The following is a 22,111-nucleotide window of genomic DNA, read 5'->3' on the forward strand; positions in this document are numbered from 1 at the left end:
CGTTCAGATTGGCTTTTCTGGAATCTTATAAAACCACCCTGTGACTTGAGTCTTCAGTTAATTCCTTGGCACCATTGCCAGTAAAGCTTGTGTGGAGAAACCTGACTCCTGGCACAGAAGGATCATGTATCCCAGAGCTGGTACAGCTGCACAGAGTCAGGTTGAGCAATTCCAGCATTAGTGACCTACATCATTGTTTACAGGGCTGGCTTAAACCTTCTGGGGCTAAAGTTACCCGAGAGGAGGAGGAAATTGGCTCATGTGTTCTCCTCAGTTTTAAGAACATTGTTAAGGAAAGCTACTCTTAGGGTGGGTATGTTGGAAAATGAAAAAACAGATATATTTTGAACTTTTAACCCTCTAGCATTTACAGCTTGGGTTTTTTTTTGTTGGGTTTTTTTTTTTTTGAGGACTGTACATGTTTATGTTTAGGATTTTTTTCCTTTTTTCTTTGAAGTTCCTGTTTTTGAAGGACAAAGAAATCATGAAAATATGACCACATACAAAAAGTAAAATGTAATCAAGAGTTCATTTTTAAAACAGCTGCAGGCTTCCTGCACAAAGTCTTCTCTTAGTCCTATTGAGCATTTCTTTTACAGTATTATACCAGCTGTAATAGCTCTGGGTGTAGAATGCTGTAAAAGGTCTGAGAGTTTTGGAGATGAAACAATGGTGGAAGCCATTTGGCAATATAGACCTAACTCAGTGATCGCTGGTTTACCTTGTTGCAGCTAAATTTTGCTGTACTTAGACAGATGTTAAGACTAATTGGATATCTCTGCATTGCACTGCAATGCACGTGTTAGTGAGGACCTTCAGCAACCTGGGGATTTACAGGGTCCTGAAGTCACTCTTGCCTTGTTTTAAAAACATGCTTCATTCTGGTTTTGAAATATTTTACAAAATTGCTTGCTGTAGAAATAGTTTCAAAGTACATTTGTAATGTAAACTGCTGGGCTTACTTAGAATCATAGCATAGTTAGGGTTGGAAAGGACCTTAAGATCATCTAGTTCCAACCCCCCTGCCATGGGCAGGGACACCTCACACTAAACCATATCACCCAAGGCTTCATCCAACTTGCTCTTGAACACTGCCAGGGATGGAGCATTCCCAACCTCCCTGGGCAACCCATTCCAGTACCTCACCACCCTAACAGTAAAGAATTCCTTCCTTATATCCAATTTAAACCTCTGCTGTTTAAGTTTGAACCTATTACCCCTTGTCTTACCACTACAGTCCCTAGTGAAGAATCCCTCTCCAGCATCCCTGTAGGCCCCCTTCAAATACTGAAAGGCTGCTATGAGGTCTCCATGCAGCCTTTTCTTCTCCAGGCTGAACAGCCCCAACTTTCTCAGCCTGTCTTCATATGGGAAGTGCTCCAGTCCCCTGATCATCCTCGTGGCCCTCCTCTGGACTTGTTCCAACAGCTCCATGTCCTTTTTATGTTGAGGACACCAGAGCTGTACACAGTAATCCAGGTGGGGTCTCACAAGAAAATTGCTGAATTCAATACTTGCCAAATTAAAAAATTATTCTAGAATTTTCACACATTGTGAGGTATAAAATTTTTTCAGATCAAATTCTGGTCACTCAGCCCAGTCAGTGTTGTGGTGCCTACACAGATTTTTGCTGTTCCTCTGCAACCTGTTCTACACAGGAAGCCCATGGTCTTTTCTTTACAAGGTAAAATAGTATTCTGTAAGAGCATTGGTGTTATTTATATAGTGTGTTTGTTTGGGAGTTTTGGGGTGGTTTTTCTTGTGTTTTTGTTTTGGTTTGTTTGTCTGTTGGTTTGGTTTTTTTGAATAGAGTATGTTTTACTTGCTGTTCGCTAATTTTTCTAAGGTGTACATAAGATGTATTTAAGACAGTTTTCCCATCCAGTTTATCCTTGTTGCCTCTTCAGCAAGCATTTTATATTGTAACCTGAATAATTTTATGTAATACTTTTCACTATTTCCTGGGATAATAATTTTGAAAAGTGATCACTGTAAGTGTTCACAGTTGGATACACAGTGCTAATAATAGGAACATAACATCTATTTAGCTACCTATTTCATAGGATCCTTTTAATGTATGTGACAAATCTTACAGCATTCTGTATTAATGTTCTATTTACAGAACAGATAATTTGTCTTGTTTTATAGCATGCAGAGTTTGTAGTTACATGGACAGCGTCTGTTGTACTTACGTTCTATCCTCAAGTTCCTTTGCTGGACTATAGCTGGAAGGGAACAGAAGTTTTATTTGTTTGGTGACAAATAGCTGGATAGTTGGTCTACATTGCAAGAAATTGAAAGGTCGAAGAATGTTGAACAGCCCAACTTTCCTTAAGTAGCTCATTTCTGCCTGAGAAGAGTAAGTCCTCGCTTACCCAGGGATTCATACTAGAGCCCTGATACTCTACCTCAAAACCATTTAGTCCCAGCACTTGTCTTCCAGTTTTCCATCTCAATCATGAGGGTTAGTCTGATTACTCCTCCTACCACTCAGCACACATCTTCCCATCATCAGCTTCTTAATTTCCTATATCAACTCTGTGGTTTAGTTCCTAATAGGGTGTTAGCCCCTGTTTCAGTAATCATTCTTTAGCCTCTTCTTATTCTTTACTCATTATTATGATTTTCAGAGTCCTGCAGATAATAATCTAACCTGGTTTTGGAAAGGATAAAGCATTTGTTTTTTTTTTTTGTTGGAGAAGTGAAAGGTGATTAGATCAGAATTTTACTCAGACCAACAGTATCTTTCCCACTGTTTAAGAGTTCCATTAAAAATGTTTTACAATATCTAACATTTTTTTTGCATTCTTACTGTGTTTAGATGGGCAGTGATGACATAATATGTCAGCTGGAATGAATTTATGGCATTAATTGCTATTATAAGTTTCTCTCCTGCTCTTTACATCTTCCATAGTAATTATGATTTATGGTGCTGGAAACTGAATTAAAGTACATTTAGCTATTAAAACCGTATAGCCAGAAGCAGAAATCTGAATGGTATAAGACTGTATTTTATAAGCACTAGCTCACACCTTAGAAACAATCTGGTAAAAAGTCAGTGGTTTGAAAATGTAGCCAGGAAAATGCTTATTAAGTTTAAATGCATAGAACCAATTGAGTGGGTTAGAGCAAACAAATGCCATGTGTCTGAGTTAACTGTTTGCTCTGACAGTTTAACGGCATGTATGTCATCACTGTATCTTGGTGGTCTTAAACTTTTAATAGATACTAAACTGTACACAGTATTCTGTCTCCTCATGGCTGAGCTCTTTGCTAGTTGTTAAGTCAACTGAATTTAATCTCTCATAAAACCAAGCATCTTAAATACACATTCTTGTCCTTCTTCTATCAGAGCAACGAATACTCCAGTGTTGTGTCGACATTGGGTAGTCCTGTTAGTTTTGGTTGAAAGGTTACCGAGTTTGGTTCTTTATTTGATCAGAGACTAATGTTTGTGCCAGATTTTGCTCAGTTTTTTTCAGTAAAAATACATAAAACAGAAAACAGGAAATGAATCATGGAATTAAAGAATTATAGAGGAGTTTGGGTTGCAAGGGACCTTCAAAGGTCATCTAGTCCAACCCTGCTGCAGCGAGCAGGGACTTCTTCAACTAGATCAGGTTGCCCAGAACCACATCTGGCCTGGCCTTGAATGCCTCCAGGAATGGTGCATCAACCACATCTCTGGGCCACATCCAGCCTGAATCTCCCATCTTTTATTTTAAAACCATCACCCCTCGTCCTGTTGTAGCAGGCCCTGCTTTGAAATCTCTCCCCATATTTCTTAGAGGCCCTTTTTAAGTACTGGAAAGTTGCAGTAAGGTCTTCTGGAGTCTTCTCCAGGCTGAACAACCCTAACACTCTTAGTCATTCCTCATAGGAGATGCTCCATCCCTCTGATAATTTTTGTGGCTGTTGTTTGGACTCTCTCTAAAAGGTACGTATCTTTCCTGTACTGAGAACTCCAGAGCTGGATGCAGTACTGTAGGTGGCGTCTCCGCAGAACAGAAGGGAAGAAACACCTCCCTTGACCTGCTGGCCATGCTCCTTTGAGGGCAGCTCAAGATACAGTTTGTACATGGATGCCCATCTAGAAACACAGATACCTCATTTCCCTTCTGCTTAAATGCAAGAACCTTTCAGAGTCCCTGACTATTGTCATAGATGCAAGACCACCATTAACCCTTCTCATACTGCACAATGATGATGGGACAGAGGGAGATTTATGTGCTGCATAAAAACAGAACATGAGGCTGTAAGTTACCAGCAACTCTGTGAATATCTTTGCCTTCTTAAGCTGTATATTCCTTAGTTCCAACCCTAAATATCCTATGATTAATTCTCAGTGCAACTGCAGTTCATTCTTTGTTACTGTTAGCCTAATTTAAAACAACGTATGTTTAGGTAAGACAATCCCAGATCCTCAAGTCAGTGGCACATTTGAAGAGAGTGTGCCTCTGGCTGAAAAAATACCGAAGATAACTGCAAAGAAAGATTTAGCTTCTGTAATATATCAGCTTATAGCAAATATTAAAATTCTCCAGAAGAATACTCTTTCATACTGATTGTCATGTCTGACATTTTTATTGCACAAATGCTTAAGGTGCTGTACTTCTGCCAACACACAAATTTATTCTTTTCACTGTGTTTGATAGAGTATAAGTGGTGAACATTTGGTAGTTCATATGCTTTTACTGTGCAGTTTTGATCTTGCTTTATGCATTCAAATTTCATCTATTTTTCTGTAGTTTCATTTTTAAAAAATTGGAACTGTCCACTCAATTTGCCACAAAATGCTTGCTTCTAGGCAAATCTGTGCTGCTTATTCCGGTGTGTTTTTGCAGGAGTCAGTATTTTATATTAGCCTGAAGTCTTTTAAAATCACTGCAAGCACACAAGCATGCAGAATAATCAGTGTCTGTTAAATTTTCTTGTGCAAAATACTGACTTAAACCTGATATGTTACATAGGCTGAAGATCCTCACTTTCATATCACATGGTGGCCAGACACAGCAGCTGAAACACACATTTAGAAAGAAAAACATTTTAATATAGTGAGAGTTGATAGACGTGCATCAAAGTGAAATGTTATTTTTGTAGTGATCAGTAGGCTTCAGACCTCCCATGCTAATCATAAACTTTCCAGGCCAGTAAAGCTAAATTGTTCTGTTATTGCCACTGGCTTCCAGCTCCCTTTCCAAAAGGGGGGATATTGTACTTGCTGCTAACTAGGAAATTAGCAAAATGCCTTCTCTTTCTCCTTTTCTTTAGGCCTGTTATACATGCGATATTTTGGTTTGTTAATACAGTGTCTATGAGTGTGTCTTAGGTGTATTAATGAAGAGAAATTGGTTGAGTTACCCTATCCTTCTCTCCAGTCTTTCTCTATTAACTTATACCGCACTGCTTATGGCAACCATATGTTCAGGCTTCATCTCTTCCTCTAAAATATGTCCTTCTTTCTTCTTGGAAATGTTGACCTGGGAGAATAAAAGGCTTTTGTGTATTTGTTCAGCCTATACAGATGTGTAACTTTATGCCCAGTATTACAACCTACTGAATTCTAAAAAGTTGCAGTAACCTTTTTTAGATGTGTGGAAAAAACACTTTGAGGCGTAGAACAGGTATTCCAAAGGACAGCTTAAGATGATGAAGATTGCCAGAATGCATCAGGTTGGGCTGGTCGGACTCTCTGTGTATTTATGGGTAGCTGTTCAGCAGTCTGTCAGCAGGCTGTAGTTGAACAAGATACAGACCCTAGAGGTGCTGTGACAGTTCTCCAAGCCAAAAAAAAACCCAAAAAAACATATATTTAGAAGTAATGAACTGGCAGAATGAAGGCCAGTGCTGTATCTCCACACATGATGATTGCAGTTTGGCCTCTCTGTTGACAGAATATTTAGTCCCATGGTACTTGGGTTTGGTAGCTGTATTTGTTGCTGCTTACATGTTAAATGGAGGATCCATAAGTATGGTTCCTTTTGAAGGCTAAAGAAGTTCTTTATCATCAAAATTATTTCAATCTTTTTATTTCAGCTTTCCTACAGCTGATGGGTATAATAAGCATATTTCAATCAACTAAAGGAAAAATTGTGCATAGTGTGTACCTGTTAAACAGTTTAATATTCACCCAAGAACTGCTGAGATGAGTGTATATGTAAGTTGGAAGGAAAACTTTGACATCAAGTATTAGAAGGAAGGAGGATTAATCCCAGATTGAAGTTTGAGACTTTTATTTTCTCAAATATTTATAAATGTACAAAAGTGCTAAAGTGGGAATACTAAAGCCTGATTACATTTACAGCAGAACTGCGGAACTGGATGCAGGATTACTGTATGTTGCACAACAGGTCATTTCTAGAGCAAATTCAATAGAACTTAATTTCATGTAAAACTAAATGATTGCGTAACATAATTCCATCACTTTTTTGAACTTGAAAGAAATTCAGAAGGAACTTCTAGCTCAGAAATTTGTTGCGAATCTGTCACTTACTGTATAAATTATGACCGAGATGGGCCTAGCATGCAATATGTTGAAAAGCTTAACTCTTACAAAAATGTTCTCTATAGTTGTACTAAAACCAAAGTAAAACCAAAACTACCTTAAAATCATTTCTGAGAGTTTCTAATCTATTCTTTGGGCAACTCTCACCCCATGTGCTAAACTAGTACTAGTTGTTACTGCACAGCAGCCATTTTCTGCTGTCTCTAGTTATGCCGTAGGAATTACAGTGACGAGTTTGGCTTCAGATTCTTAGTTGCTTTTGTTACATGTAGAAATGCAAGACAATACTTTGCTTTCAGCACTTTTTTTTAGAACCATGGTTTTGACAGTTTCCTTTGTCCTTTTAGTATAAGATGCACTGTACTGTAACTGAGCAAATTTTCCTGTTGGTTTTCAGCTTGTTAGAAGAATGTTAAATTAAGCATAATGGGTGTTTCTTTTGGATTAAAAATCTCTGTATTCTTCAAATTAAAAAAATGTGCTAGACTACACATAACATAACATGCTTAGAGAAGACATCTGTTGTTGGGGAAGGGGTGTCTGAATGTTGGGGTTTTATTCAGCCATATACTTGACAGTCCTCACTTCCCCTCTATTATGCCCATAAAAAACAAACCCAAAACCAATTATTTGTCCAGAGTTACTCTGCAGTTCTGCTGTGGGATGCTTGATTGTGTATTTAAGTCTGTAGGGTTGGTTTTCTTTTTTTTTTTTTTTTTTACTTTTTATTTTAATTTAAAATGCTAGATGACAAATTAGCAGAGCTAATTTTAAAATTTGTTGTAAAAATTTTATTTTATTTCAATTCTAAACCTATCCATAATTTTCTGTTCTCATGTAGCTATATGTTCTTTTAGTAGTATGGCTACTGTATGATGGTAAAATCTAAGTACTGGTGGTGATGTTTGATTATCCACCTGGATCTTTATTTTGAAAGCCCTTCTTGCCGAAGATGTTCTTGTACTTAATAGGCAGTATAGTATTGAAGAAGGAATGTGAAGAAGCATTAAGATGGCAGAGTGAGGCCCTATATGTTTTCCTTTGAAATATCTTCACTGCTTTCTAAACTGCCTTGGCAGTGAATAGCATGACGGCTAGATGTGGAATTACATATGTGTACTCTATTTTTCTCCACAATGAAGGGAATATAGTCTATGGCTCCTACACAGATTTAAAGGCAATAATTGGAAGAGGTAGGGTAGTAGGATAGACGTACTAAAGAACCTAATTGGTAATCTCTTAATATTCTTATTAAAGTTTATTATGCTCTTCGTAATAATACATATAATAGTGATCTTGGATAGGGATTTTTAAGTTGTGTTTTTTTGTGGGATTTTTTTTGACTTAGATATATTGACAAATTTTTAGTTATGGATATAAGAATGTTTACTTTGATAGGTAAAACCAAGTACAGTATCTGAATCCTTCACAGTTACAATTTTTTAGAGGAATGGGCAAGATAAGTTTTTCCTGGAAGTAAAGGTTATCAAATCCAGTCTTTACAAGGCACTTCCTGTGGTGCCTGTGACTTGCAAAAAAATATCTTCAGAAGTGGTAATAAATTATATGTCCTAAGAATTTGTTCACATAGAACCTGCTGATTCTACTGTGCCAGTGTCACAGGACAGGAAAATGAGAGAAAATTAAGCAATATGTGGTACTTAGATTAAATGTTTTACATTTAAAGTTAATAGTTATCTGTAAGACCATGCTCCAAGAAGGCAGGCTTTTCACAGGTATTTGTTGGAGAAGCAGCACTTTTTATTTCCCTGTAAGATATTGTCAAAGTAGCTGTTTTATTATCTGATGGTATCAATCAAGCTGAGAGGTGCGAAGAAACAGGACTAATAATGGATGTTACAGGGGAGTCTACTGGAAAGTTACATCCAGGAAGGAAAGATACCTGAGAACATGGAGCTGAAGGATCAAAAAAGCTGCAAAAAATGTACTCGGATAATGCTACATTTTACATCCATTTGATATTAAAAGGAGTGTTTGGAAAGTTAAATAAGATTTTTAAAGCCTTTTTAAAGATAAAGGCCTAGTCTTCCATGAGAATAATTTATAATATATACTTTAATTCACAGATTAATGCTTGATTTAATCTTTGTTTATTTTGCCTTTGATAGGTAGTTGTTAGTGGTCTATGGCAGATTGAATTTGTGCAATGCCGTTTACCAGCACATTTTAGCATACGTACTGAAGCATTCTCTTCACACTCTTGCACATAATGCATTTAGAAATATGATACAATACATATTTTGTATGAACTAGTCTTCTATTTAGCATATTGTGTAGAATTTTTCACTGTGAGGTTTAACATATTAAATGTTTAATAAGAGAGTATCACTTTCAGTAAAAAGGGAAAAAATCTGTGATACTATAAAAATGGAAGAAATCATCATTGAGATTGAAAGAGAAGCAAAGCATCTCCAGTCAATCCCCCCTTTTCTGGTTAATTTATTGAAGACACTATAAAACTACTACTTTGCAGGCTTGACTACACAAAAAAATTAAAATATTCTACACCTAACAATTCAAAACGTGATTTGGGTATTTGTCAATGTGTGCAGGTAAGAACATATGCTGAAAACCGTATCATTGCACTTTATTTGTTGTATTTCTTTGGAAAGGGATAAAATGACCATACTTAATTGTAAACTTGCTCCTAAACCAAGTAATGACATATTTGCAAGTTTATGTAGACAAAACGAAACTGACAGGTTGGAAATTGTGTTGTTTTTTTGTTTGGCTACTTGCAGTTTGGGGATTTTGTGTATGCAGATGGTATTAATAATAAATAGTATTCTTAATGCAGCTGTCTAGTATCATGGCAAGCTCTCAGTTTTATCTTCAAGTGGTTTCTGAATACATCAGCAGAGTAGCTGTATTAGTCATACTTACCATCCTCATCAGTTCATGTCATTGGGTTTATGTCATTGGTCATACAGCTTTGAGTAATTCTATTTTAAATAAATGGATAGTCTGCTGGCATGAAGCTGACTCAATGGTTGCATTACCAACCTTTGAATGTAGGATAATGTTTAAAAGAAAATTCAGTTCTATGTTGCACCAGAGGCTGCTTTTTCATGTGCAGGTCCCTGGGTGCAAGAATTTTTCAGTTGAAGAAAGCAAAATAATAAATTATCTATTAATTTGAAATGTTTATTTTTGGAATCTATTTTGTCTGAGTTGAAGTATGAAATACCTGTAGTGCTTTAAGGTCATGAGTAATTGGATTGATCAGCAGCTTCAGAAGAATCCTAATTCTTACAAATTATGAATTAAATGACATTTTCTTTCCTATTGGAGCATGATTGTAATGCATACCTGGCTAGGGTGTATTAGTGATTCTGATAATTAATCTTGGATTAAAGTCACTTAGTCAAGTTTCTATCACTAACAATTTGTACCATATCCATATTTGGACCAGAACACTTCAGAAATCTGTATCCTGGTGAAGTTCATGCATTTCCTTGCAAAGTTTTCTTTTAACAACCAGAAGTTGTAATAGCTCTGTTGGGATAACCTGGGGATATGTATTGTAAGATAAATTGTGTCCTTTTGATGCCTTAAGAAATCTCTCTCCATTGTTCCCAAGTGTAATCATCATGTTGGCTATCTTCAGTGTTTCTTTCCTATGGGAAGCATCACTAAGTTGGTTATCTTTCAAGAATTATCTTTTTTTACAGTAACATCCACAGTGAAATGAGCAAACTAAACCAAAACCCAAAATGGTCCAAACAAACCAAAAGTTAGATAGGAGTTGTTTGGGGTTTTTTGTTTGTTGGTGGTTGTTTGGTTTTGGGTTTTTTTTTTGGGGGGGGGGTGTTTGGGGTCTGGGGGGAGTTTGTTTGTTTGTTGCTTTTTTTTGTAATTCTTAATTTTGTAACTGGTTTGGATGCTTGCAGTAATCCCTTGCAGCTTATCTAGAAACAACGATAGGTGGTTTGCAAAATGCATCTGAAAAAGACAAGCCAAATCTAAACTAAATACAATGCCAATGGAACAGTAGGGTTAAAATGCTATTTCACTAGGAAAATAAATAACTAGTGAGTACTATTACTTGTGTCATTGAGTGTGAGCTAGCATGTGGAGCTATATATGAGAAAGTCAACTGTATCCTGGGCTGCATCAAAAGGAGTGTGACCGGCATGTTGAAGGAGGTGATCTTGCCCCTCTAACATTGCCCTCGTGAGACCCCACTTGGAGTATTGTGTGCAATTCTGGTGTCCTCAACATAAGAAGGATATGGAACTGTTGGAATAAATCCAGAGGCTGCAAGGATGATCAGGGGACTGGAGCACTTCCTGCAAGAAGACAGGCTGAGAAAGTTGGGGCTGTTCAGCCTGGAGAAGAGAAGCTGTGTGGAGACCTCAGAGCAGCTTTGAGTATCTGAAGAGGGCCTACAGGGATGCTGGAGAGGGACTCTTCATCAGGGACTATAGTGATAGGACAAGGGGTAATGGGTTCAAGCTTAAACAGGCGAGATACAGGACAAATGTAAGGAAGAAATCCTTGACTGTGGGTGGTGAGGTACTGAAACAAGCTGCCCAAGGCAGTTGTGAATGCCCCATCCCTGACAGTGTTCAAGGTCAGCTTGAGGAGGGCAGTGAGCAACCTGGTCTAGTGTGAGGTGTCCCTGCCCATGGCAGAGGGGTTGGAATTAAATGATCTTAAGGTCTTTCCCAACCTTACCCATTATATGAGTCTATAAATAAAGTGATATATTCATTGAGAAATAATTTGTTGTGAGGAAATCTTTCCTAAAACATTGGCTGAAAATAGTTTAAGACATGATCCATACACATATATGAAATTACTGTATTGGAAAGACTTGGAACTGTGCAGGAAATCTTCCAAAGGAAATCTTCCTTCCATATTGAAGGAATTTTCTGTGGTTTTGTTCACTTGCTTTTTGTTAGAATTCTGACTGTTTTCCAGCCGTGTGATGGTGTTGGCTGCACAGATGTACTTTTACAACCAAATTTCTCAAACAGTCAAGTTTTACGTCTCTCTATGGGCCTTTAAGATTAGAACTGGTGTTATTGCTAGCTTTAACCCACATAGACAAGTCTGAGTATGTGGATAAAGTAATCAACACCATTTGCATGTTTCAAAATGCATGTAGAGGATGTTTCCTCACTTCCTTTGTTGTGTGTTATTTTCCTTTTTGTTCCTAGTGTTTATATTAAATTTATTTACACCTTGTTGTCAGGAAACAATATTTCCAGATTTTGCACCATTATGGACAGATTTTGCACTGCATACTGTAGGTTTAGATGTGCAGTTATTGTACAGAACTGCTTAATACCAAAATGTCATGCTAACTAACTTCTAACAAATGTTTTCAGAGTATTGAACTATTTTATGCAGTCATTTGACTCTCCTTATATAGTAGAAAAGTGTTTCTGAATTTATGCCGTTTGTTCCATGAGGAAACTGACAGTACTGAAGTGTTTTCAGTTGTCTGTGTCAGGAAGATGGGTTTCAAGTTAAACTGTACTGGACATGTTCTGAGTACTCAGAAGCTTGACAGCTGTTTATACTAGTATTTATCAGATATTTATCAGGTTATTTATTTTACAGTAAATTAAATAATTGAGATGCAAGAATGTGTAATTATTTTAAGATCCTCATTATTCAGTTTGAGCTGCATATGAATTTTGAGAATTCATATGCAAGATGTAGCTCAAGATTTAACTTAATTTGCAGCTGTATGTTTCCAATTTCCTGTGTTGCAGAAATCAGCCATGCACAAGAATTGGCCATTTTTTCTTTGTAAATGGCATGTATGTTTGCAAGGCACCTAGAAAAACAGAATAAAGTCAGGGTCTCTGCTCTACCTGTATGTTTCCCAAACTCTTAAGCATGTGGGACTGCTATCCAGAGTCCAGACAGCTGGAAGACTCCACTGATAGTACATTTAGTTCTAATGAGCAACATGTGTTTAATGTGATTGTTTTAAAACCGAACACATTTATAAGATAAACAATCCAAAAATCTATTATGTAAGCAATCAGATTTCCCCAGAATTTTGTGTTCATCAAAACCATAAAGATACACAGTTTCTCTTCAGTTAAAGAGAGTTCAGTCATTATTTGTATGGTATGCATCTGTGGAGAAAGACAAGCCTTGTTCTTGCACTGCAGCTATGCTTCTAATTTGTACCTAATTTGCACCAGCAGTGCAACCAATCTGTTGTGCTATGTGTTCTTGACCTGGCATGGATCCCCAGTGAGGAAAAATGAACCTTTAGTTTACTAATGGAGTAGATTTTGACCTAGGCCAACGTTCAGTCTTTCACTTTGCAATGCAGTGAGGGGCAGGTTTTATGCTCTAGTATCCTTAATCAGACAGTCTGATTGGAAGAGGGGGGTGAATTGGGAAGATGGAATCAAACAGAGCATGAAGAAATTTTGGGAAGGAACAATTGCATTTTTGGCTCAGGAGTTTTATAACTAGATGGGAAAAGTTGGCTGTTGTTGCTGCCCAAAGCATAAATTATAATACTATGAGATAGTTCTCCCTGCTCACTTCAGGTATCTGGGTTGTGTAATGAAATTACCTTGGAAATCTTCCTCATCTTTCTTCCTGTATTTGGTTTTGGGATGAGTTCTTAATCCCAAAAGTGTGTTTTGATCAGTACTGCAATTAAATCCCCAGTCTTCATTCAAGCATATACATTTCCTTTGGCAACACAGCAGCTATTTTCATTTTCTTCTGTCAGAAGAAGAGAAACCTGGTATTCCCATAAACTACAGAAAATATGATTTGATCATGAATGCAAGTGTTCCAATAATTTTGATGTTTTTCCTTTCTTCTTTTGGATCTGGAGTAAGGTCTAGCTCAGTATCTCTGTGACATCAGAGAATAAAGGTGCATTTGCTATAGAGTTGTCTTTGGCTCTGGAGCTCCAGCTGTATGCCTCCAGCTGTGATGTTTACTTTCTTTTGTGAGGAGGAATGCTGATCTGGTCTTGTCACCTAAATAGTGTGTGTAATTTATGCAGTGCTGGCTTCTTTCTCAAGGTTACCTCTATTTCAAGACTCTATCTGCTGCCTAATAACAGTCTCCTACCTTCTTCTTTTTGCTGAGTTGATGTCTTCTATTGCTAACCCTGTATATGCATGGCTAGAAATGAGTTTTGGCATAGGCACAGACCTTTGGGGCCCTTATAATGCTAATTAGCCTTAACAGTCCTGACCAGTTTCACCATGGTGGGCCTCCCCTCACATCTCTGTTCATCTGACCAGTAGCCCCATTTAAATTCAGCCCTGGGTCTTCGGTCACTGCTTGAGCTACCCTGGAGATGTACCTCTCTCTGGCTTAGCTCCAGGCACATGTGCTTCTGGCTATGGACCCCGCTGATTTGCACCCTCATCCATGGACTGACTTCTTGGCCTTGCCTTATCATCACAGACTTGTTCACTGATTCTTGTTGGACCCTGACATTCCTGGATCTGCCATACTTTGTCTTGTGGTGGCAGTGGGATGGAGTCCTAGCCAGTGAAGGTGACTGCCTTGCTGCCCTTCTTGGCATACTTGACACCTGACTTCCCATCTCTTCAGGGAACAGCCTGCTGTTGCTGCACCCTCACAGAATTTTTTGAAGGTTGGTTAAGAGTGTTTTACTGCTTTAGTTAAGTAGTAGGCATGAAAAATGTCAGCCAGCTTTTGCAGAGCTTTCTTTTCATGTTTAGTTGCCAGATGATGCTCATTTCATGCAAATTCAGGTTTTACTATTGTGTTTTTACACATTTCCTACCTGCATACTGGACTAGCCTGTGCTATATTTGATCCACTCTTGGGGAGGACTCACAATAGTTTTCAAAGCGCTTTCTAGATCTGTTTTTTCCCAGTCTAAACCAATATTATTATGGCTTTGAGATTTCTACCACTGTAGAAAATAGCAGGTAAAATAAATGCATGTAAACATCTGTGTTCTGAAAGGGCTTCCTCCTCTGAAGGAATTTCAAGAACATGTCCAAGCACAACTGAAGATTACAATTACATTTGCAATCCTAATTGGTTACTTTTCTCTTGGAGACATATTGTTCCCATCATTTTATGATGGCAGGTTTGATGTAGCTGTCATTTGCCAGCTGAACACTTGAGGAAAGGTGTGTTAGCACTAAAATCTAGTTTTAATATGTTGTAGTTTTGGACCTGAAAGAAGACTCTCCTTTGTAATTCTGATCTCAGGAAGGTCATAGCATAGGTCATAGCCCATTATGTCATGCAGTTGGTGCTTGTTTGCCAGGACCTCTGTTCATTTGGTTTTGTAATTAAAAATAAGTATACTTAGAATAAGGAAAAAAGGTCAGGTTTCTGGATCATGTATCTTTAAAATACTTTCTACATGTAGAGTTAGATGTATCAGCCTTCATCCTTCCTGAAGAAGTAAAAAAAATTTAAATTACCATGATTCCAACTTATATTTAGAATGTTTTCTTTAGGAGGAGGCTGACTTTTCACAGGAAATGGATGCATATTAGTTCTGTAATTTATAATTAATTTGATTTTGTTAAAGAGGATTTAAAGTTTTTCAGGGTTTTTTGTTGTTGTTGTTGTTGAGGACAAAGAGGTCTATTCCCATTTCTTATTTTAGGTAAAGTCTCCAATTATGGCAGTGTTACCAAGTAGTTTATTTCCTGATTTGTGGTAGGTGTGAAGAAACTGGTTCAGATATTCTAAAGGGTAAAGCATGCTTTTTCCTTCAGTTCCTACTTTTATGTGGCTGCTCATTTGCTACACTTCAACATGAAACACAGATCAAAATGCCTTATGTGAAACTGTAGTGTGATGAGAGGCAGTTTTCTAGGAATGTGTGTCTGGTTTTTATGCATAAGAAGAAAGAGTTTAAATATGATCCATCTTTTCCTTTTGGTTTCACCACTTTTTGCGTATAGGAAGAAGTCGAAGACAGCATGAATAATGTTGGATCATATGTTACGAAAATTGTAAGAAAATAATGTTAAAATAAAGTGGGAGGAGGACCAGAATATGGTGCTAAAATATTTATGCCTTATTAGTAAAACAGAAGATATTGATTAAAAATGGAGAGGGGAAAGAAAATTTGTCACAAAATGAACGGTATTTGTAAAAATTAGAAGTTCAAAGTGTGGTGTCCGCTTGTTATGTAGTCAAAATATGGTGTTGGGCAGAGAAAGGAATACCTCATAAATGTCATCGTATTCTACTTGCACTACGCAACTACTGTCTGAGGAGGCAAAGAGGTGTACTGAGAACTTGGGATATAGATCAGAATTCTATTATCAAAAATGCAGAACATTGGAATATGGCCATGAAAAATATGCATTCCAGCCCAGCCCAGGGAAGGTGACAACCAAGGGTCTTTTCCTTCCTCTAGCACACTCTAATGCCAGAAAAGAGAAAGGAATAATAGATTTAGTACTGAAGGATTCAAAATGATAAATCAGTGTGATGTTATTACTTAGCTGTTTGAAGATGGACCTTTTCAGTCATGTCTGGCTTTGTAATCAGAAGTATGGGCTTTAAGAAGTTAAGAATAAGGATAAGAGGAAGGAAAAGCTCGTATTTCCTTTTCAGTGTTTGTAGTTGAAAAGCCCCATGCACTGCCAGGACCATGGTAGTGAGAGGAGCAATATAATGAACACTAAAGGGCTACTGAAGTAACTTGACAAAAGTGTAAGGTAAGCTGGGCTAACCTAATTATATACAAATGCCTACTCGAAGCTTACTTTGTAATGCCATTTTCATAGGATACAATAATACCTTTTAAATGGTGTACTTTCTAAACTGATCTGATCATATCTCTAAATCTTCACAACAAAAAAACAAAAAGATGAAAACAGAGGAAAATTCTCCAGAACTTGGAATGACTTTAGATGATAAGCAAGTGGAAAAATGAGGATTGTTCAGTTTAGAAAGGGAAATAACCAGGAATAGAAGTTAAAAGGAAAGTTGGAAAGTGGTTAACTAATAAAAATATTAGTAAGGACAAAGCAACAGTATTGAGTAATTTATTTAAAAACTCTTTAAAGATCTTTTTTTCCACAGCATCCCTTTGTCTTTTCTGTAGCTGTACAGGGGGATCAAAAAATGATTAAGCATATACAGGTAGATAAGAATATCCCTAGCTTTGTTATGTAAAGTAGCAGTGGAAGACACGATGCCCCATGCAGTGGTGTATTCTGGTAGCCAGTCAGTATTTCCATTTTGGAAGAAATTCTGTTCTGAGCATAACCACCACTTAAAGGTTTCTTTGGACAAGAAACCATGTGATGTCAGCTTCTTAATAAAAAAAAGCAGTTGTGTGAAGGGGTACAAATAAATAAGATGTTGGGAATGAGCTGGAAAAGTACTTGTGTCTGAAATGCTTAAATGGAGTTAGAACTTGAACCAAGAAAAAATGCTGAGATGCACTGAAATACGTGTGAGGTTCCACTACTTGTTTCCTCCAAGTTGCTTAGAGTCTGGTGTTTGCTCTCACTAGGCTTCATATACTTAACCTTTAGGCTCTAATACATAGCTCACACTTTGACTTCCTTCCCAAGCTGTGTGAGTTTCGGTTTTTTGTAATGACATGTATAAATGTCCAAATACTCCTTCTTGGTCCTTTTTTTAACTATTGTTATTTCATCTGTTCTTGGTCAAAAAATAGAGATGCTGATGAAATTCAGATTTAGTGTGTGAGTATCCTTCCTTCAAAAGGACTGCAGTAGCAAAGAGGAATACTTGAACTATATAAGGGAGAGTTGTAGGAGAGAATCTCTTGCTTTCTTTCATCACCCTGTCTGGCAAGTGAAATGCAGAAACCAGTGAAGTGAATGTAAAAGCTTCCATGAGGATAAAGAAATCCCTTTGTGGTTCAGCTGCAGTATTTCCTGAATTCAGGAAGGCAGGGCAGGGAGCGGCATTTTTCTGCGTGCATCCTCCTCAGTACACTGTTTTATCTTCAAGGAAAATACATTCTTTCTGTTGTCTAAATCCCCTGACTGCTCAGACACACATGGGGTGGCAGGAGGCTTCTTTATTCCAAGTGTTAAATTAGCACAGACTCTTTCTTAAAAAATCAGGAAAACTCATAGAAGGAATTTTGAGTGAAGTGTCAGTGCCAGTGTCTCTCAGCAGTTCAGGCTAAAGACAGCACTAATTCATTCTAGGCTTAAAATATCTGAACAAATTCAGAAAGGAACGCTTCTTGGAAAAATGAAATCAGATAGTTCTTGGAAATGCCCTATCTGACAGCTTTAAATATGGCAGCCATCTTTATGTGTCTTTCTCAAGCATGAAAGAGTTTCTCTGCTAAACTTCTGTTCTTTTTTTTTTGTAAGTAACTTGTAGATTACTAACTGGGGAAGATGACCCAATTAAATAAAACCAAAACATGGTAGATTTTCCACTTGATTTTCCTTTTGTTATTCATCAGCATCCCATGCAATTTGTACTAAATTTCTAGTACATTCAGCCTTATTTTTTTTTCTCTGTAAATTTTTACATGGAACATTGAAATGAAAACCCAACATCTTTCTTTAAATAAGAACAGAATATGTATTGTCTACTTAATTTTATCCTTCTGTTAGTGATTCCAGGAAAATGCTGTCTGATCAAACCAAATTAACCGAATACTGTTTTTAAATACTTGTTTTAAGAAATGGTAATGGGCTTATGTGTTATGCTGTAGGAGCAGGCTTGTTTCAGCCTTTATCTTCCTTTTAAATAGTTCATGGGTTTACATGCATCAGCTGAGTACCAGCAGGCATTCCAGTGAGCCCTCTGTTTCCTCCCAAATGCAGTAGCATTGATGTTAGAATAGTTCTACAAACATTAGAGCTTTACAAGGTACAAAGAAAGTCTAAAATGTTGGTTTGAGTCATGCTCTTAACACTTATATTAGGAATTTGGTCAACTTTTTAAACGAATATACTTTTAGCAGAAAGAATTAACTGTGAGTGATTTTACCTGAGGAAATTGTTCATGATTTCACATGGAGTTACAGAAAGGCTGAGAAACCTGGAAGAGAAATTGCTTGCTGTTAAGTTTAACAAACTTGTCCTAGTTTGAGATTCAGGTGCAATTGCCTCAGGAGGGTAGCTAGTAAGCAGGCTTCACAAACTGATTGATGTTTACAAAGCCTTTGAGACTGACAGTTAATTTGTTCACAGACGCAAGTCAGTATTTATTTTAATGAGAGCTCTCCTATCCAAAGATCCATTATGTATTTCAAGTATTTTTAATTCTCAGAGTAAGAGATAGGAACGTTTCTTAAAAGATTCATTTGTCTTTTTCTGCTTTTTTGTTTTTTTTTTAATACAAATTTTGATTTTCTGTTTAAATTATATACATTAAATAGTTCTGGTATTATTTTGCTGCATTTGTATATTTAAGTAAAAGCAAGGGTGCTTTCATGTTGCAATTAGACATGTATTTTTTCCCTTTTACTAAAGTTGGGTGTTTCAGTTTCTTATCTGTTACTGCAGAACTTCATATCTGAAGTAGCTCTTCAGTCATAAACTGTGGGGGTTTTTTTGTATTTCATCTATACTTTTGTTGTTTCTAGTGTAGTGGTCATCAAGGTTTGCAAAGAAATTCTCATCTTGGTTGCAGCAGTGCAAGTTTGGCATAGTGTTAAGTTTCAAGTTACTTTGTGATCATGAACAATTCCATCCAGTTCAGTTGGATAAAGCTTGAAAATGTAGTAGCAGGTATGGACAGATCTCTTGTCTTAATTTGGAGAACAGAACACTAGCTTCTAGGTTTCAGGAAATTCTGCCTGTGTGTTTTTGTAGAGGCAAAATTAAAGGCATGTGGAAAGAATTAGTTATATGGCTTATTAAATGGGAATGCAGTACAGTTTTCTGTGCTCAGAAACTCGTCTTACTAATACTCAGACTTTGGTAACTTTCTTTTCTTATAATTTACAGAGGATATACTGCTTGCAGGAATGATTAGCAGAGAGAGGGCCCAAATCACAGTTACGCCTGATTTTTTAGTTTTATGTTTCTACCTTTCATTAAAAAAGAGAGTATTGGTAATTTTGTGCCTAGGCTACATATTTATTTACAAAAATGAGTTAGCTTTGTGAAGAATTGCAGATAAGATAAAGCTTTGTTTTGATGGGAGCAGTATTGTTTCAATTTGCACAAACCAACTTTCATCATTGGAGATTGTGTTACACACTGCAGCGTCTGAAGTGGTGTATTCTTAAAGGTTTTTAAGCACTGAAACTGTAGTTGTAAGTGTCATAACTGGAGCTTTCAAGTGGTTTGGATTCTGGTTTAGTTGGCAGTTTGCTCACTATCCTTTTGTGGTAATCTAGATATTTGGGAGGAGAAGGGGGGTGGGGGAGGAGGAGAGGCGGAAATCCAGAAGAACAGGTTGGCTTCCTGACAGGATTTTGATGGAAAATTTCTTTAAGTTTATTTGGTTTTGCATTTTCAGTCCAGAGGCTTTGCCATAGGCAACCAGCATACAAAGTACCTGTAATGGCAACTCTGCATTTAGCTGTCAGCACAGTGGTATAATCTGCAAACCTTCAGCTTGTCTTAAAAAGGGGGAAAATGCTTCTTTCATTTAGCTCTTGAAGTGAGGTGTTGTATTTGTGAGATCAATGTAGTAGTAGACATTTCTGCATGATTTTTGTCATAAAGTACCATTAAGGCTCCAGTGTCAAGTTTTCAAAAGGTGCCAGTTTGGCTCTCTGACCCATTCTTACAACTCTGGGGCTGGCTGCCTGTGATCGTTCACATCATTCAGAAGAGCCACTCATGAGCTCCATACTGAAACTTGCACTCTGGCTTTTTAAAACTTTTTACTGTTCCTTTGAGGGGAGTCAGCTGAAGGGGACTCTTCTGCTGTTGAGACCTCTTGTCATGCTTGGTCTATATTGCATTGCTTCCTACCTGGGACTGAACATTGTGCTAGCAGGTACTGGCAGTAATGCTATCAGAACCATGGTGCTGCAAGGCTGTGTAATGCCAGGGAAAAAAAAAGGTTGACCTGTGAAATCTGGTTTGCTGATCTGGGAGGCTAAAATGAAAGGCACACAGCATTGTGACTCCGGTTGGACAGGAGAAGTGATGGGACTCTTTATGGACAACAGTAGTAGTCTGTCAAAGGAAAGGCCTGAGAGGGAAGAGGCGCAGTGACAATAGTATCTAGTTAATATAACTCAGATTTTATCATGCTGGAGAACTAGATACCCAGATTTGAATCCAGCAGAATTTGGACTTTTAACAGCAGTAGGAATGCTAATGTTCTGTACTGGTTTAGGAGTTTGACTGTAATTGCAATTCTGAAAGCTGTCTAATACATAAAAGAATTCTGTTATGATTTGTTTGAATATTTTTTAAAAAGGGGAAAATATTTGTTTCTATCACAGCAGAGGAAAATAATGGTTGGTAAAGCTCGCTTAAAAATAGTGTGAGGAGTCTGACATGTTCTGCTTGTGTAATCTAATACACAGTAATGGTGTGCTGCTCAATTTCACCAAATGTTAGCTTCCTACCTCCTGAAAATCTTGAAGTATTTTAAAGTACCTGTATTCTGAGCTCCTGTGGTTTACTGTCTGACATATGAGATAAGGTTATTCTTGGGTCATGTTTTTGAGATTTCCCCTGCAACCATAAGGGTAAGAAATATGTATTTACATGAAAGATGAGAATATACTGTGATTTCGTGACCTCAGGAATTGAAACTTTAAGAAGGATGTAACGTCTCCCATTCCCATGTTAAAAAAACAGACAAAAGTCAGAAGAAGTTAAAAAGTAAAATGAGAAAGGGAAGGAAAATAAGGGGAATAGAGGTCTGGAATATCCTATATGTGTTATAGAACATTTCTTCTCTCCTGTTATTGAGCTTGATGGATCATTTGAGTTCAAAACTGTTTTTATTCTGTATTTTTATGTTGCTTAGTTTAGCATAAGTCTATTGTGTAGAGATTACAAGTGGGCATACTCAACTAAATTGACATCCTCCGACTTCCGTATTTCTGCAATTTTACTCATTTTGGGGACAAACACTCAGTGGTCTGCTTTTGAGATGTGCTAATTCATTTTTGCACCAGGTTTTTATTGCTGCTTTGCTCTTTATTTGTAAATAGATGTTACTCATTTTCTAAAATTAAATATTTTCTTCTGCTTGCTTAGCCATGGCAGGTTGTCTGAAGGATTGGAGTGTTACAAATCAAAATTTCTTCCAGTCAGCTATAATATGAAAAAGAAAGATTATATCCGTATCCTGCACCAGGATTACCCTAGTGGATGGGGGTCCATTTCAGGAAGCACTTGTGACATTCCTGAGAGGGAATGACACTTGGCTTCCCTGTGGGCCAGGAGTGAGAACTAGCAGATTTTGACTGAGTCCCTGGCAGGATCAGGCCATTCAGGCTGGGGGATTGTGCTGTTAAAGGGCTGACTGTAAAACCATAGGCTGTATCCTGGTTAGATTTTAGATTGATGATTTATTTGTTACAAACTTCAGTAAAAGGAGGTGCTGTACCTTTAAGTAGCACATGCCGTCTAACCATCAACAGGCATCTTTTGCAAGTTCCTTTAGCCTGTTTCTCCAATCATGCCTGCCTAAGTCAATAATGCATTGCCAAACTTCCTCGTGCATTAA

At 37.3% G+C, this 22,111-nt stretch overlaps 1 protein-coding gene across 1 annotated transcript in view; it reads left to right on the forward strand.

Moving 5' to 3' along the window:
- The window catches only part of THSD4 (thrombospondin type 1 domain containing 4), a 252,659-nt gene that overhangs the window by 126,493 nt on the left and 104,055 nt on the right, over window positions 1–22,111 (forward strand). The window lies entirely within an intron of this gene.

This window comes from Melopsittacus undulatus, chromosome 9 (assembly GCF_012275295.1).
Source record: "Melopsittacus undulatus isolate bMelUnd1 chromosome 9, bMelUnd1.mat.Z, whole genome shotgun sequence".
In the NCBI taxonomy this organism is placed as follows: Eukaryota; Metazoa; Chordata; class Aves; order Psittaciformes; family Psittaculidae; genus Melopsittacus; species Melopsittacus undulatus.